This window comes from Suricata suricatta, chromosome 2 (assembly GCF_006229205.1).
Source record: "Suricata suricatta isolate VVHF042 chromosome 2, meerkat_22Aug2017_6uvM2_HiC, whole genome shotgun sequence".
Lineage (NCBI taxonomy): Eukaryota > Metazoa > Chordata > Mammalia > Carnivora > Herpestidae > Suricata > Suricata suricatta.
In genome coordinates, this window is record NC_043701.1 from 158,153,393 (window position 1) to 158,171,829 (window position 18,437).

The 18,437-nt window shown below is 41.0% G+C and overlaps 1 long non-coding RNA gene across 4 annotated transcripts; it reads left to right on the plus strand.

Annotated features, from left to right (window-relative positions):
- The first annotated feature begins 305 nt into the window (after nt 1-305).
- LOC115273417 lies at nt 306-16,613 on the plus strand. 4 transcript variants are annotated; one of them, XR_003900802.1, is made up of 6 exons: nt 313-487; nt 580-707; nt 2,074-2,274; nt 2,977-3,082; nt 13,815-13,887; nt 16,488-16,613. It is a non-coding gene; the product is annotated as an uncharacterized LOC115273417 (long non-coding RNA). The 4 variants fall into 4 exon arrangements; XR_003900801.1 differs by lacking the exon at nt 16,488-16,613 and having other exon boundaries at nt 306-390; nt 13,815-13,948; XR_003900800.1 differs by lacking the exon at nt 16,488-16,613 and having other exon boundaries at nt 13,815-13,948.
- The last annotated feature ends 1,824 nt before the right edge of the window (nt 16,614-18,437 follow it).

The following is an 18,437-nucleotide window of genomic DNA, read 5'->3' on the forward strand; positions in this document are numbered from 1 at the left end:
CCTCGGGTCATAATCTCATGGTTGGTGAGACTGAGCCCTGCATTGGGCTCTGCGCTGACAGCATGGACCCTGCTTGGGATTCGCTCTCTCTCTGCCCCTCCCCCACTAGCTCTCGTGCTTGCTCACTCTCTCTCAAAATAAATAAATAAAACTATAAAATGAAATAAAATTTATAACTAGTTCTTGAATCGTGTCTTAAAAGATCACTGGCCGTCCTTGTCCCTGCGATGACGTCACTATATTTGCTTTCTGACATCATAGACTTTCCATACAACAGTTCCAAGTTCTGAACAGAAAGACATCTGCTCTGGAAATGGAAGAGGCATAAGGGCTTTCAGAGAAGAATTATATAACAAGTTCAATATTATTTAAAGGGGAGAGATGATGTGTGTGAGTTTTAATCTCCCACATGGCTAACACAAAGGATCTTTAGACTTCTTGAGAGTTTTGTTTTTGTTTTAATCTTAATTTAACTTTATCTCATAACGTAATACCACCTTTTCTTTTTCATGATTCATTCATTCATTCATAGATTCAATTCATTCAATTAACAATTATTGACCATCTACTATCTTCCAGGCATTGCACTAGGTATTAAGGATAACATGGTGAACAAAAGACTAAACCCTTGTCCTATGGCTTCTCTAATTATTATGTGGAAAGACACAGAATACTGCATAAATGAAATTATGAACATTACAGCCAGGGTAAGTGCTATGTCACTGTGGAGAAGGGACATGAACGTACGTAATGGGGGGATGAATCTAGTTGAGGCTGATTCTTTGCCTCTCAGAACGTTCCCTCCAGCATGGATATAATCCATCTTCTAATTCCTGCCCCAGGGGCACCTCTTAGATCCTACAACTTGCACATATTAATCTTAAATTTCTGGAATCCATTTAGGCAGCCAATGGAAAGATCAAATTGGTTTTATTAAACAATCATGAATGTGCCCCCGTTTACGGCAACGGGATTCTAGGATGTAGAAGGGATTCTTCGCCCTCCATCCTTGCCCACCTGCATTCCTTCTCTTTCACTCTTTTCTTTGTTGAACCACATGTTCACCATTTTTGATGACACTCTATATCTGCTATTGGATTGGGTTCTCCATTGTATTGAGCCCATCACCCCTTTTCTAGGTGTTTACTCATCAGAGTGTGGTCCTCAGACCAATGGCATCAGCATCACCTAGCTAGATGCTTGTTAGAAATGCAAAATCTCAGCCTCCTCCCCAGGCCTACTAAGTCAGAATTTGCACATCGAGGAGATCCTCAGATGTTTTTCTAAACACATTAAAATTTAGAATCATCATTTTACCCCCATCAGCTTCCAGGAATGTAAAATGGACAAGGTCATTCCTGCCCAACCCACCTTGCTTACAGCTTTGAATTGAAGATGCTCTAATATTTAAAACAACAATAACAAAAGGCATTTTCAGGAGATAATAATGCATTATAACTATTAAACATCAAATTTAACATTATTTGTTTTCATCTAGATAACTTGATTTATTAACGCTGTTTTCAGAAGTAAAGATTACTCCTACTTGACTAACTCTATTTCTGTAATAATTGGTTGTAGTAACTTAAAATACCCTAGAGTTCTGTTTTATTTTGTTTAATGTATAGGTCAACGATTCTTTCATCCTTCCTGCACATGTGTATTTTCATATTTTTTTCTGAAAATCTAAAGCCTGAGTCCTACTCTCAAAGATTCTGATTCAGTGGGTCTAGAGTGCAGCTTAGGCTTATGTAATTTGTTTTAAATGTTTATCTATTTTTGAGATGGGGGAGGGGCAGAGAGAGAGGGAGAGGGAAGATCCAAAGCAGGCTCTGTGCTGACAGCCCCTGATGCGGGGCTCAAACTCATGAACTGTGAGATCATGGCCTGAGCCGAAGTCAGACGCTTAACCAAATGAGCTACCCAGGTGCCCTAACTTTTTTAAGTTCCCTAGATAAATCTAATGTATTGCTAGGGTTAAGAATCATTGATGGAAATAAATAAGAGATGAGGAGACTTAGAATAGGGAGTAATAAACATACATAAAAATAACAGCTGCAGTTCTGTTTTCAGGAATCCATTCTACAAGAATATGTGTACAAAGATGTATGTGCACAAAGGCTCACTGTAGCATTATTTGTAAGAGCAAACGTCAGTGTCCACCAATTAGTGAATGATCACATGGGCAGGGCACATCCATATAACGCAATACTGTGCTAACGAATAAAGCGAATGAGGAAGACTTATATCGACTGCCATGAGAATATCTCCAAGGTATGTATTGTTAAATTTTTTTAAATTACCTCACAATATGTGATATATGATCTCATTTATCTGAGAAGATAAATGTGCATATATACACCCATGGGTATGTAAATGTTTAGAAAGATCACTGAGCTGTTGACAGTGGTTACCTCTGGGAAGAAGAATGGGCGGGTAAGGGGCTTTTTGCTGTGTAAACTTCTAAATATTTTACAAGAATGTATCCATGCGCTACTTGTGTGAGTATTCAAAATACATTCCAGGGCTGCTGGCTGTCATACCATTTGTAATCCTGGATAATAGACTATTTAAGCTAATTATTATTTTAATATTATAATCTTGAATGCATAATTTTATAATAAGGAGTACAGTGGCTGATGAAAATGAAACGTATCTAAAATACCTACACAAAACAAAAACTGCTAGGGCACCTGGCAGTTTTTTCATTCAACCTGTCACTTCTCGACTCTGGGATTACTTGAATTATGTTGTTCTGACTTCTCTAGATACCATCTTATCCAATGTTATATTTGGAATTGACTCTAACAACCTCTGTAGTTCCTTGAATAACTCACCCATGTAAGCAGATCCCACTTCTAGAAGGATCTCATATTAGCACTTTGTAAATTCTCCCTTGTCCAGCCCTAGAAGTCACTAAGGACAGAAGGCCCCTACAATGCAGCCTTGCTGAGAGCCAGGTCTCCTCCATTTTAGGTAATTGCAAAAAGCACACTGATTAAGCCTTCGTAGGAGAGATGTGCATCCTGTCTAGGGAAAAATTCTCAAGAGTCGCCTAGGATAGCTCTTCCTTTTTGAAATGGTGAGTAAGCACTGGAAGTGTCTAATGAGAGAAACTACTTATGAATCTGTCCCTCTAAGCCCCAGGCCACTTTCTCTGAGAGACTCGAGGATCTTACCCTGATAGCATTGGAATAAAGTCAGCACAGAGGCAGACTGACACAGAGCAAGGCTTCCAGCCCCCTCCCCCCGCCGCCCCCTGTGGGGCCCTGCTGACAGCTCGTTAGAAACTGTCTCTCTCCTGAGCCCCCTTTCGTTTCTTCAAGTTACAAAGCTTGACAGAGTTTGATGGGGAAAGCAAGGCGGTAACATCCCCTGTGGCAACCAAGTCCCTGCTCATCTATCTGTGTTTGACAGATAAGGAGAGTAGATGTCATCTACAAAACGTTTTGCTCACCTGAGCCAAGTGAGCCAAGGGCCATGCTGTCCCTTGCAGGGCCCTCCCTACAGGAGGAATCCAGACAAGACCCACCGACCACAACTGAGATTTCTCTCAAAAGAAAATCATTATAACCAGACAGTTCCTAGAAACCGAATGCCCACTCCAGTCCTCAGAAAAGTGCATAACACCTAATAACTCCGAGGAATGTATGCTTTGATTTGCAAGAAGCCTTTTCTGAGTTATACCCTCCACTTGGTCTTTGAGGGCTGGTGATCAGTTAAGATCTGAAAAGTCTATCTGAGATTCTGAGCAGTGTGTCTGGGCCTCCAACTTTGCCAAATTACTGGAAAAGGGAGTGTAATAAAACAAAATGAAATGCCATTCTGCTCCAGACTTCAGAGACTGAACACGCTGGTATCCCAAGGTCTCTTCAACCTTCTGTCAGTGGCTCCCCCACTTTAACATGCCTTGGAAAAATCTGGGATGTTCATTTAAAATGCAGACCCTGGGGCGCCTGGGTGGCTCAGTCGATTGAGCCTCCAACTTCTGGCTCAGGTCATGATCTTGAGGTTCGTGGGTCAGGCCCCCTCATCGGGCTCTGTGCTGACAGTTCTGAGCCTGGAACCTGTTTCAGATTCTGTGTCTCCCTCTCTCTCTCTGACCCTCCCCGGCTCATGCTCTGTCTCTCTCCGTCTCAAAAATAAACATTACAAATTTTTTTAATGCAGATCCTGATTCAGTAGGTCTGGAGTGAGTGGGTCCAAGGAATCTGCATTTTAACAAACTCTCTAGGTGATTCTGGATGCAGGGGATCCAGGGGCCCCACTTTGGGAACCACTGCTGCTCCCTGCTGCTGCCTGCAGGAGCGCCTCCAGCAAGGCTTCTAACGGCGTTCCCAGCACCTTTTGGGGAGAGCTCCTGCCCTCTTGGCCAACAAGCCCAGAGCCAGTTCTCAGCAGCTATTTCCATGGGAAATGGAGCCCGCTGTCTAGGATTCTCCTTCAGGTAACAGTAGTCCTCAGAGGCCATTCTCCGAAGAGAGACATCTCCCAGAGACAGGCATTCAGAGCTTCTAGAAGGCAACTCCCAAAAAAGACTTGCAACAAAGAGCCCCCTGCTGCCACAGGTGATAACGGTTGATTTTTATTAGATCGCAGGTTCTTAGACTTCACTGTGCATCAGAATTACCAAGGCAGGTGGGTTCAGATCCATGGACCCAGGCCCCATCCAAGAACCACGCCTGGGATAGAGCTGATTGATCAGTGGTTTAGCAAGCTACCAGGAGATGCAGACAGACCAAAGTTCAAGACCCATCATTTAGAACAAAAGCCTCATAAAACTCCAACCACTGTACTCCAGAAATTGAAATCTAAAATATTATTAACACTGAGCACAATTGGTTTTCCTTCCATACTCTCTCAATGTCCCTAATAATTTTCTACTCAAGAAGTCAAATACTTTCCTAGAGGGAAATAGCTGCTAGATTCTATGACTTGCTAAGTGCCAATATGCTGCGGTTTGAGAAAATCAATACCCCAAAATCTAAACTTTTAAAACATTAATTTTTATCATTACAAAAATATAGTGATAATAACTTTTACTAATTTATTATGTGCCATGTACTCCTCTAAGCCTTTCTAGGTGTTGAAATAACTATTAATTATTGAGCACTTGCTTTTTAATGAAAAAGATTACTTCATTTAGTCTAGCATGTCACCTAAGCATTTTATTTAAAAAAATTTTTTTTAATGTTTATATATTTTTGAGGGAGAGAGGGACAGAGACAGAGCATGAGCAGGGGAGGGGCAGAGAGAGGGAGAGAGACACAGAATCCAAAGCAGGCTCCAGGCTCTGAGCTGTCAGCGCAGAGCCCAATATGGGGCTCGAAATCACAAACTGTGAGATAGTGACCTGAGCTGAAGTTGGACACTCAACTGACTGAGCCACCCAGGCTCCCACACCTAAGCATTTTAGATGGAATGACAGATGAGGAAACTGAGGCACACAGAAATTAATTTACTTGCCAAACATTGCACAACTGTTACGCAGTAGGACTATGTTTGAATCCGGAGACCAGTTCTCAACCATTATATCACCTTGCTGATATCATCATAGCAATGATAACAGTGCTTTATTCCACAAGTCTCTATCATAAGGCTATTGAGTGCCAGTATTGGGGGTAATGTTCTAAGTATATGGTGACAAGACAAACACAGCCCTTGTTTTCATGGTGTGCATGATCTGTTGAATGATCTGAATGTGTCAAGTTATTCAGTGCAGCATGAGGGGCGTGGTACCAGGAAATCACTGGGTTGGATGATAAGACACAGCCTAGACCAGGGGGATTGAGGGTTTCTCGCCAAAAGTGAGGCATGAGTGAAAATCTAAAGAATGAGTATGAATTAGCCAAGAGAAGAGAAGGAGAGAGGAAAGCCAGGCTGAGGAGACAGTAGTTGTAAAGGCCCAGGGTTAAGAGAACACATGCTATGGTGAGTTAAGGAAATGAAAACTGGTTGGTACAATTGAAGCAGTGAGGGAAGAGGGCAATGTGTAAGCCCCCAGGAGGAGCCCCCAGAAAAGACTAGGAGAGGTAAGAGCAAAACAATGAGAGGTGACTCAAATTACCCAAGATCACAAAGCTTGTAAGTGGCAAACTCGGAATTCAAAATGTCTCTAACTTTCTAAAGCCATGTTCTTGACCCATACATCTCTTAAAGATTATTTTCATTTACTATCTAAAATTATGGTTGATATAAAAATTTTATTCAGGGCACCTGGGTGGCTCGGTCAGTTGAGGGTACGACTCGATTTCAGCTGAAGTCATGATTTCACAGTAGTGGAATGGAGCCCCTCTGTCTGGAGCCTGCTTACGATTCTCTCTCTCCCTCTCTCTCTCTCCCTCTCCCCACTCACACTCTCGTGCTCTCTCTCTCTCTCTCAAAAAAAATAATAATCTTAAAAAATTTTTTATTTATACATATTTTTCCAGTAGCACATTCATTTAAAAACAAAACAAAAAAAACTTGTCAAGGAATTGGACAGTGGATGCTTGAATTGCATTCAGGAAGCAAACTCATGAAACAGGCTTCTAGCTGGCCCCTCCTCTCTCTGCCGTGTGCCCCGCCATGTCTTTGGCTTGGATATGCTTTCGTTCTGCCTAAGAATGTCTTCTAAGGCATAGCCAGGTACAGTTCATGGGCAAATGCTTAGATTTCTCTTCAGAGGTCATCTCATGTGGCATCAGAGCACCAGTACCAATCCGGGAACCACTCTGAGTATCTGTCATTCTCCAGGGGACAAACCAAACATAGTAATAATCTAGTTCTCTACAATATGTGTGTCTTCTCCAAAAGACAGATTAACTGGCTGCTTTTGTTAACTGTTTATTATTTTACTAAGGCATAGATGCTCATTCTTATATATATATATATAATTAAATACAGAATATACAACAGTTCAGAAGTTATAAAAACTCTTTTTTTTAATCTTTTCTTTCTTCCTTTTTTTTTCTTTTGGAGAGAGAGAGAGACAGAGTGCAACTGGGGTAGGAACAGAGAGAGAGGGAGACACAGAATTGAAAGCAGGCTCCAGCTGAGCTGTCATCACAGAGCCTGATTTAGGACTCGAACTTATGAACTGCAAGATCATGACCTGAGCCAAAATTGGACACTCAGCTGACTGAGCCATCCAGGCACCGCTAAAAATTTTTTTCTGTAAGGAAAGAACTTAAAAGATATTTTAATGGTGTCACTCTTCTGTGTCTGTTACATGCAAAACGCTGTACTAACCACGAGGCTAGGCCAGGGGCACAGGGAAAGCTAAATAACACAATTCAATATGGCAGTGGAAGGAATATCTGTGGGTCATGTGTAATGATATCTTTTTTTATCTTAAAATTTTATTGGCTCATGTAATTGGACAATTAATTGGAATGCTGGCTTTAGACACGCTTCAGCTCAAGGAGAGGTCTCAGGGCTTAGGCTTTCTCTTTATCTTAACACTGCTTTTCTTTCTGTTGGCTTTGCTCTGGGGCAGGCTTTCCTCACATGGCATCTCTAGGTTTGTTTCATCTTCATAATTAGCAGTCCTAGAGAAGAGAGCTGGTACCTTCCCCCCCCCACACACACTTCCATCTAGATCAGTCCTGGGGTCACACTCAGGTCTTTGGTTCAGTCCTGTTGTTGCATTTGCAGGGGTCCTTATGAATTTTGGATATTAAGCCCTTTACCAAAATATTATTTGCAAGTAGATTTTCCTTTTTTTCCCTTTCTCTTTATTTATTTTTTTAATTTACGTAAAAGCTAGTTAGCCTATACTGCAACATGATTCCAGGAGTAGATTCATTAATGCCCCTTTCTCATTTTGCCCATCTTCACTCCCACAACTCCTCCAGTAACCCTCTGTTGGTTCTCCATATTTAAGAGTCTCTTATGTTCTGTCTCTCTCCCTGTTTTTATATTATTTTTGCTTCCCTTCCCTTATGTTCACCTTTTTGTATCTTAAAGTCCTCATATGAGTGAAGTCATATGTTATTTGTTCTTTCTCTGACTAATTTCGCTTAACATATATATATACCACATCTTCTTTATCCACTCATCTGTTGGGACATTTGGGCTCTTTCCATACTTTGGCTATTGTCTATAGCATTGCTATAAAAATTGGGGGTGCATATGCCCCTTCAAAACAGCACACCTGTATCCCTTGGATAAATACTTAGCAGCACAATTGCTAGGTAGTAGAGTAGTTCTATTTGTAATTTTTTGAGGAACCTCCATACTCTTTTCCAGAGTGGATGTACCAGTTTGCATTCCCACCAGCACTGCAGAAGAGATCCTTTCTCCTCATCCTCCCCAACATCTGTTGTTGCCTTAGTTGTTGATGTTAGCCCTTCTGACAGGTATGAGGTGGTATCACGTTGTGGTTTTGATTTGTATTTCCCTGATAATGAGTGATGTTGAGCATATTTTCATGTGCCAATTGGCCATCAGGATGACTTCTTTGGAGAAGTGTCTATTCATGTCTTTGTCCATTTCTTCACTGGATTATTTGGTTTTTTGGATGTTGAGTTTGCTAAGTTCTTTATAGATTTTGGATATGAACCCTTTATCTGTATGTCATTTGCAAATATCTTCTCCCATTCCATCAGTTGCCTTTTAGTTTTGAAGATGGTTTCCTTCACTGAGCAGAAGCTATTTATTTTGATGAGCTCCCAATAGTTCATTTTTGCTTTTATTTCCCTTGCCTCCAGAGACATGTTGAGTAAGAAGTTGCTGTGGCCAAAGTCAAAGAGGTTTTTGCCTGCTTTCTCCTCTAGGATTTTGATGGCTTCCTGCCTTACATTTAGGTCTTTCATCCATTTTGAGTTTATTTTTGTTTATGGTGTGAGAAAGTGGTCCAGGTTCATTCTGCATGTTGCTGTCCAGTTTTCCCAGCACCACTTGTTAAAGAGACTGTCTTTATTCCATTGGATATTCTTTTCTGCTTTGTCAAAGATTAGTTGGCCATACATTTGTGGGTCCATTTCTGGGTTCTCTATTCTGTTCATTTGATCTGAGCGTCTGTTTTTGTGTCAGTACCATACTGTCTTGATGATTACAGCTTTGTTAATACAACTTAAATTTGGGATTGTCTCCAGCTTTGGTTTTCTTTTTCAATATTGCTTTCGCTATTCGGGGTCTTTTCTGGTTCCATACAAATTTTAGGATTGTTTGTTCTATCTCTGTGAAGAATGCTGGTGTTATTTTGATGGGGATTGCATTGAATATGTAGATTGCTTTGAGTAGTATTGATACTTTAACAATATTTGCTCTTCATATCCAGGAGTATGGAATATTTTTCCATCTTATTGTGTCTTCTTCCATTTCTTTCATAAGCTTTCTATAGTTTTCAGTGTATAGATTTTTCACCTCTTGGTTAGATTTATGCCTAGGTATTTTATGGGTTTTAGTGCAATTGTAAATGGGATTGATTCTTTGATTTATTTTTCTGTTGCTTCATTATTTGTGTATAGGAATGCAACCAATTTCTATGCATTGATTTTATATCCTGTGGCTTTCCTGAATTCATGGATCAATTCTAGCAGTTTTTCGGTGGAATCTTTTGGATTTTCCAGAAAGAGTATCATGTCATCTGCAAAGAGTGAAAGTTTAACCTCCTCCTGGCCAATTTGGATGCCTTTTATTTCTTTGTTTTGTCTGATTCCTGAGGCTAAGACTTCCAATACTATTTTAATAACAGTGGAGAGAGGGGACATGCTTGTCTTATTCTTGACCTTAGTGGGAAAGCTCTCAGTTTTTCCCCATTGAGGATGATACTAGCGGTGGGTCTCTCATATATGGCTTTTATGAACTTGAGTTATGATCCTTCTTATTCCTACTTTCTTGAGGGTTTTTATCAAAAAAGATGCTGTATTTTGTCAAATGCTTTCTCTGCATCTATTGAGAGGATCATGTGATTCTTATCCTTTCTTTTATTGATGTGATGAATCACATTGATTGTTTTTTGGATATTGAACCAACCCTGCATCTCATGTATAAATCCTACTTGGTCGTGGTGAATAATTTTTAAATGTATTATTGGATCAGGTTAGCTAATATCTTGTTGAGGGTTTTTGTGTCCATGTTCATCAGGGAAATTGGTCTACAGTTCTCCTTTTTAGTGAGGTCTGGTTTTGGAATCAAGGTAATGCTGGCTTCATAGAAAGAGTGTGGAAGTTTTCCTTCCATTTCTATTTTTTGGAACAGCTTCAAGAGAATAGGTGTTAATTCTTCCTTAAATGTTTGGTAGAATTTCCCTGGAAAGCCATCTGGCCCTGGACTCTTGGTTTTTTGGGGGAGATTTTTGATGACCAATTCCATTTCTTTACTGGTTATAGGTCTGTTCAAATTTTCTATTTCTTCCTGTTTCAGTTATGGTAGTTTATATGTTTCTAGGAATTTGTCCATTTCTTCCAGATTGCCCATTTTGTTGGTGTAGAATTGCTTATAATATTCTCTTATTATTGTTTGTATCTCTGCTGTGTTGGTTGTGATCTCTCCTCTTTCATTCTTGATTTTATTTATTTGGGTCCTTTCCTTTTCTTTTTGATCAAATTGGCTAGGGGTTTTTCAATTTTGTTAATTCTTTCAAAGAGCCAGCTTCTGGTTTCATTGATCTATTCTACTGGGTTTTTTGTTTTTTGTTTTGTTTTGTTTTGTTGGTTTTGATAGCATTGATTTCTGCTTTAATCTTTATTATTTCCCATGTTCTGCTGGTTTGGGGCTTTATTTGCTGTCCTTTTTCCAGCTCTTTATGGTGTAAGGTTAAGTTGTGTACCTGAGAACTTTTTTCCTTCTTTAGGAAGGCCTGGATTATTATATACTTCCTTCTTATGACTGCCTTTGTTGCATCCCAGAGGTTTTGGGCTGTGATGTTATCATTTTTATTGGCTTCCATGTACTTTTGAATTCCCTTGTTAACTTCTTGGTTAGCCCATTCATTCTTTAGTAGGATGTTCTTTAGTCTCCAATTAGTTGTTATCTTTCCAAATTTTTTCTTGTGGTTGATTTCAAGTTTCATAGCATTGTGGTCTGAAAATATGTACGGTGTGATCTCGATCTTTTTGTGCTTGTTGCAGGCTGATTTGTGTTCCAGTATGTAACCTATTCTGGAGAATGTTCCATGTGCACTGGAGAAGAATGTATATCCCGCTACTTCAGGATGAAATGTTCTGAATATATCTGTTAAGTCCATCTGGTCCAGTGTGCCATTCAAAGCCATTGTTTCCATGTTGATTTTCTGTTTAGATGATCTGTCCATTGCTGTAAGTGGGGTACTGAAATCCCCTACTATTATGGCACTATTATCAATGAGTTTCTTTATGTTTATGATTAACTGATTTATATATTTGGGTGCTCTCACAAATTGGAGCATAAATGTTTACAATAGTTAGGTCTTCATGGTGGATTGATCTCTTAATTATGATATGTGCTCTTCTTCATCTCATGTTACAATCTTTATTTTAAAGTCTAGATTGTCTGATATATGTATGGCTACTCCAGCTTTCTTTTGTTGACCATTAGCATGATAGATGGTTCTCCATTTCCTTAATTTCAGTCTGAAGGTGTCTTTAGGGCTCAAGTGAGTCTCTTGTAAACAGCATATAGATGGATCTTATTTTCTTATCTATTCTGTTATCCTATGTCTTTTGATTGGAGCCTTTAGTCCATTAACACTTAGAGTGAGTCCTGAAAGATGTGAATTTATTGCCCTTATGTTGCCTGTAGAGTTGGAGTTTCTGGTGGTGTTCCCTGGTCTTCTCTTCTCTTTGTTGCTCTTGGGTTTGGTTTTTTTTGTTTGTTTGTTTTTGGTGTTTTGGGTCTTTTCTCCCCTTAGAGAGTCCCCCTTAAAATTTCTTGCAGGGCTGGCTTAGTGGTCGCAAACTCCTTTAATTTTTGTTTGTCTGGGAAACATTTTATCTCTCCTTCTATTTTGAATATCAGCCTTGCTAGATAAAGAATTCTTGGCTGCATATTTTTCCAATTCAGCACATTGAATATATCCTCCCCCTCCTTTCTGGCCTGCCAAGTTTCTGCGGATAAATCTGCTGCAAACCTGATCTGTCTTCCCTTGTAGGTTAAGGACTTTTTTCCCTTGCCGCTTTCATGATTCTTTCCTTGTCTGAGTATTTTGTGAATTTGACTATGCTATGCCTTGTTGATGGCCAATTTTTGTGGAATATTATAGGAGTCCTCTGTGCTTCCTGGATTTTGATGTTTGTGTCTGTCCCCAGGTTAGGAAAGTTTTCCACTATGATTTGCTCACATAACCCTTCTACCTCTTTTTCTCTCTCCTCATCTTCTAGGGCCCCTATGGTTCTGATGTTGTTCCTTTTTAGTGAGTCACTGATTTCTCTAATTTTTAAATCATGCTCTTTTGCCTTGGTTTCCCTCTTTTTTTCTGCTTCATTATTCTCCATAAGTTTACTGCTCTGCCTCATCCATCCTTGCCACCGTCACATCAATTCAAGATTGCAGCTCAGTTATAGCATTTTTTATTTCAGCCTGACTAGCTTTTACTTCTTTTATCTCCACAGAAAGGAATTTAATCTATTTTCAACCCCAGCTAGTGTTCTTATTATTATGATTTTAAGTTCTGGTTCAGACATCTTGCTTGTATCTCTGTTGATTAAGTCCCTGGCTGTCATTTCTTCCTGTTCCTTATTTTGAGGTGAATTCCTTCATTTTGTCATTTTGAAGGAAGAAAAGGAATTTATAAAATAAAATTTAAAAATTAAAACAACACACAAAAAATAAATAAATGATGCTAGATCCAAGGTGTATTTTTGTCTGGTTGTTGAAAGAAGCTTGATAGATTAGAGAAAAAAGGGAAAGAAAAGAAAAGAAAAGGAAAACGTTTGAAAATTTGAAAAAATGAACACAATGAAACAGGATAAAATTAAATGATGGAAGTAAAATAGAATTCGAAAAATTTACAAAATAAGTAAAAAATATAGAGAAAATTAAGGAAAATGTTTTAATAAAAATTGAAAATAAATATTTTTTTTCTTTCTTTATTCAAGAAAAAGAAAAAAATTGAATAGATGGACCAGTGAACAGACTAAAACAGATTGGAATTACATTGTTTTCCACTAGAAGTCAACCTATGAAGCACTTCATAGTCCTTAAACTAAGCAGGCGGAGACTTGTGTTCCTGAAAAGCGAGGTTGGCCTAGTTGGGTGGGACATAGTGTAATGGCTCCACTCTCCCCTAGATGGCGCTGCTTAGCTTACTGGGGTGGATTGTTGTGGCGCTTGTAGGTGGTGTGCGCATGCGCTAGAGTGAAAATGGCGTCACCCAGCTCTCAGTCCTCTAGTACCAGAACTCTGTTCTCCGGGATCAGCAATCGCGTACCTGTTCATGTCTCCCGCTTTCATCCACTACCCGCTTTTACACCGTCCTTGACCAAGCCGTCAGGTTGCCAGGTGGCACCTCCCTCCTGAGTTTTACCTCAGAGGCGGCTGGGTTTCCTGAGACTTCATTCATTTCTGAGGAACTTTGGCTTTGAGCGTTCTGACCCTCTGCGGGAGGGTTCACTGAGCAATGGCTGGGTGCAAATCGCACCCAGGAACATTCGTGGGACCGTGTTGCTGACAATTCCCAGAGACTGCGGCTAGGTGTCAGCCCGCCCCAGAAAAGGTTCATGCGATCGTATAGCAGCACCGTACAGCAACACCGTTTCAGGGATTATGGAAAATCACAGCACATATCCGGCACCAGACTTCACCCTTAACGACCTTGTTCCAGCACCAGCGAATGTGGTTGTTATCTGGGGTTTGCTGGAAGCTTTGGCTGTGGGGCAGCCACACAGCCTCACCAAATATCCTCCCAGCAGGACCTGTAGCCTGAGGACCTCCAGACTTCACTCTGCTCCTGGGGATTCGCCCTTCCCACCAGAGCATTACCAGGTATCAAGCTGCAGTTTCAGACTCTGTGATCCCCCTGTTTATAAAGTCGTACTGGAATTTATTTTTTTGTTTTATTTTTATTTATTTATTTATTTATTTATTTATTTTGAATATAACACAATTTATTTTTTTAACATAAGCAATTATTTCCCATCATTTACAATACAGTAGTTACAATGACACTCCAAACAGAAAAGCAAAGTAAAAAATCAAAACACCAACTTCTATTTCATGTAATTAGACTTATACAGAAATTAGAAGGTTAAGTAACAACTAGTTAATCACCTAATTTCACAGCTATCTGAAATGGCAATCATTATATAGCAGCTTATAAGTCTTACTGGAATTTAAACCCTCTCCTTTCTTTCTCCCTTTTTTGTTTGTGGCTGTTTTCACTTTTCCACTTTCTCTCCAGCTGCTTTTGGGGGAATTGCTTTCCCCATACTCTCCCCCATCTCCATCCTCTTTCCGCAAAGCAAAAACAGCTCCCTGCCCTCCGCGGCTCCTCTCTCCGCCAGTTCACCTCTCTGCACCTCGTACCTGCTGAGTTCTGTGGTTTAGGTTGTGCAGATTGTTGTGTTAATCTTCAGATCAGTTTTCTAGGTGTGCAGGATGGTTTGGTATTGATCCGGCTGTATTTCATGGACGCCAGATGCAAAAAAGTCTTCCATGCTGTTCTGCCATCTTGGCTCCTCCCCAGAGTCCCCTGCCTGTCTCTCTTCTCCATTCCATTGCCTATAACCCTATCCCCAGAAATATCATTGTTAACAGTTTGCTATATCTTTCTACATGCATTTCTACGCATAAACATAGTTCTTAAATGAAAAGGATTGTATTATCTGCAATGTTGTGAGACCTGTTTTTAAAGCAAGTAGCAGTGGCCATGTCTTCATGTCAGTGTATGTAGCTTCACCTACTTTTACTCCTCTCACATGCCGGCCCACCAGATGAAGGTGCCATTATTTCTTTGCCGTCCTCCATTGATGGCCATTTGTGTTGTTTCAGTGGAGAGAGACGGTTCAGCACTTTTATTCTATAAAACATGAGGGCCCCTAAGAATGTTGTTTGGCCTCAATTTGGGATTGAGCATTTTTCTGAATTTGCCATTGTTTGCCTTTACGTTTCCTCCCTTCTTGAGCTTGGTGGATGCTTCTCTCCTGCTATTCCCTCTAATCCGACTACTCCATGTAAGGTATGTTTGTTGCTTTAAAGATCTTACAGAGTCTAGGACTCTTTGGAGGAGGTAGGTTCAGCAAATAAACAAACTATTGTCCTAACTTTACATTCTTATTCTAGAGGATTTTAGAGACACTGGAAGAAGTTCTCTTGTTATCTGGGAATCAGCTTTAAAACCTCCTTGTGTTTGAACTGTGTTTTTCATTTCCTTTTAAAGAGAACCCTAGACAGAGGAGAATTGAATATATTTAAATTGAAGGCATATCCTGTAACTTCAAAGAGCTTCTGTCTCCTACAAACGGTTGGGAGGCAAAATTAGCTGGGTAAACAATTAGAGTCCAGTTGACTGTTAATTATGTGTTACAAGCCCCTGGGCACCAGAAGTTCAGGGAAGACAGAGCTGGGGCAGTTTTCTGCCTTCGAGGGAAAAGCACTTGAGCTGGGTTAGGAGGCAGGAGGTGACATTCAGAGATGTCCACTAGGCAAGTGGAAGTCTTTTCAAGTACCTGGTCACTTTTCACATCTTTTTTTAAAATCTGACTTTTTTTTTTTTTTTTTTAGTTTTTGTTTAGGATTTGCCTCCCCACATGAGAACATTAGCTTGATGAGGGCAAGAACTGTGCCTTGTTCACTACAGAACCCCCAGTTCCTGCAAGAGTGCCTGGCACAGAGTGGCTGGCCAAGGGGTACAGGAACAAGTGAATGAAGGAGCAAATGGCCATGGGGTGTGTGCAGAACCATGAGAAGACTGGCCTATTTGGAAAGAAGGGTGTCTCCTTGAGGACTGGGGGGGCTCTCCAACAGAAAAGCAGAGGAGCACCCACGATAGCCTGCAGGAGATTCAAAACATGGGGCGAGTGAACCTAGCTGAACAGAGTATGGGCGCCACTGACCACTGCCAAGACAGACCCTGTAGAGATTGCAATAGAGGACTTGAATTTGAAATTAAACTAAAGCACAGACAAATAAAATTGTTCCCCACTGTGCTTGGTCAGCCAACAGTTATACTTAAAAAAGAAAAAGGAAGGTTGCCTGGGTGGCTCAATGGGTTAACCATCCAACTCTTGATTTCAGCTTTGGCCATGATCTCACGTTTCTTGGGATCGAGCACCATGTTGGAATCTGTTTTGATAGCACAGAACCAGTTTGAGTCTCTCCTCTCTCTCTACCTCTCCTCCCACTCACACATGCGCTTGCACTCTCTCTCTCTCAAAATAAATAAAAAAATAAACACTTCTTTAAAAAAGAAAAAAGATTTGTTCAGTCCATGTTAAGAACACAGTAAAATGTTAATGTGATCACAATACTTTTATTAGTACTTAATCTTTAAGCAAATATACTCATCTCATATTGAACTAGTTATTGGCCAAAAAATGTTTTGCTTTGTTGTTGTTGTTGTTTTTACATAAACTATTGTTTTGTAGGCTTTTCCATCTCCTACTCATACAATTGATTACTGGACCTAAATGCAGTGCGTCACATTCCTGGCATATCCTATCTCATTGATTTTAGACCATCTTTCACCTTATGGAATTCATATTAAACCTTGGTCCTATCATCAATCACAGTTATTCCTCTTAGCTGGGTGTAATCCATATAGTGATCGGCCATCCTCCAAGGATTTGGATGCTTCCCGATAATTTGGAGAGCCCTAAGGGGCCGGGAAGTGTTTACCAGCTGACACACCACCAGCCAAGTACAAGAAAGAAATGAAGAGGGCAGAGCTGGGAAGGGGTACCTGCTGGGATTCCACACTGAAGCAAGCCGTGTCAGCCTCTCCAGCTTAAGCAACCCAGAAAGGTTTCTTCTAGGAACCAGCATTTTAGAAGTAAAGGGGGAGGGAATAGTTTGACATGTTTTGTGGCGGCAGGGATGGAAAGGGGAATGTTGTTTTGTTTGGAAGCCAAACTTGGGGGGTGAGAAAAGGGTGAGCCCCTCACTCCTGGTGGGCTGATGTCAACTTGACTTAGAAGTGGGTTACTTTGAATATCCTTCACCTCTAGCTCTCAGGATAGATCCCACTTTTGGGGCACCTGGGTGGCTCAGTTGGTTAAGGTTCAACTTTGGCTGAGGTCATGACTTCCCAGTTCATGGGTTTGAGCCCCAAGTCCAGCTCTGTGCTGACAGCTCAGAGCCTTAAGAGCCTGCTTTGGATTCTCTCTCTCTCTCTCTCTCTCTCAAAAATAAACAAACATTTAAAACATTTTTTTAATTAAGAAAATAGATCCCACTTTGGTGTTTTGGGACATTTCTCCCCACTTAGCCACTCTCCAGGTTTTCCATTGGAATTCTGATCACGGAGTCTCCTATGTACCTCTCCCTGCACTCTGCCTCTGCTGTAAAATCAATTACAATTGGCTTACATCTCCAGTTATGGGTACATGTTCCATCTGCTCCCTGCCTGCACACCCTCCCGCTGCACCGCTGCCCACTCCTCCGCCTCCCCCACCGCACCCCCTGCCCATTAACGCTATCTTCTCAAGCAGCCCAGGAACACAGATGTTTTCACCCCTCGCTCCAGCACACGGGTATTTTCCCAGTGTCTCTGTGTGTATGCTCCAGGCACCGTCTCTCTGGGGAGGGAGAGAGTAAATGTTTTCATTCCAAACCCTCAGGGTCAGGTCTTGTTTGTCTAAACTGTGTTTGTTGCTGTAATTATCAGATTAGCTGATCTCTGGCAGCAAGTTGTGGGCCAGGGGAGGGGGAGTATTAACTGTTTGTAGGATGGTTGCTGGCTCCATCCTCGGAATCTCTTTGGGGGCGGCTGTCATTTCTCTTCTAACCTGGACGATTCAGCTAGAATTCTTTTTGCCAGCCTAATCAGCCTCAGTGATAGTCTCTGAGTTAGTGCACTCATTCAACAGGCTCCACTGCTGGGATCCAAAAGGCATTTAGCCAGACGCAGGATTGAAAAGACATCTCTCTGGGGATCTGCTGGGAAAAGAAAGAAGGGACGCTGAAGGAGGATCCAAATAAGTAACTCAACAAGGGGTATAGGTATCTCTCAGGCCCAATAAGGAAGCCAGGCATATGCACTGTACAGCGTCAGCTTGTCCACCCACCACCACCCCCTTAGCATAAATGCAGTGAGACTGGGCGGCCCCAGTTACGCTGGTTTTGGGATTTTTCTCTTGTTCAAAAATATATCAACACCATTTTTCACCACCGCTGTTTAAAAACACAACAGCTCAACAGTCTTGCCTTGTTCAGCGATTCCCAAGCTTTTGCCATCAGACTCAGAAGGCTGGCTGTGTCAGGCTTCGCTCATCTCTACCCCTGCCTCCCACCCTCAGCACCGCTGAGCTTCGCTCTTGTCTCCAAAAATACCGTAAGCACAGAAACTGCTGTCTCCTCTCAACTCCAGGAGGAACAGC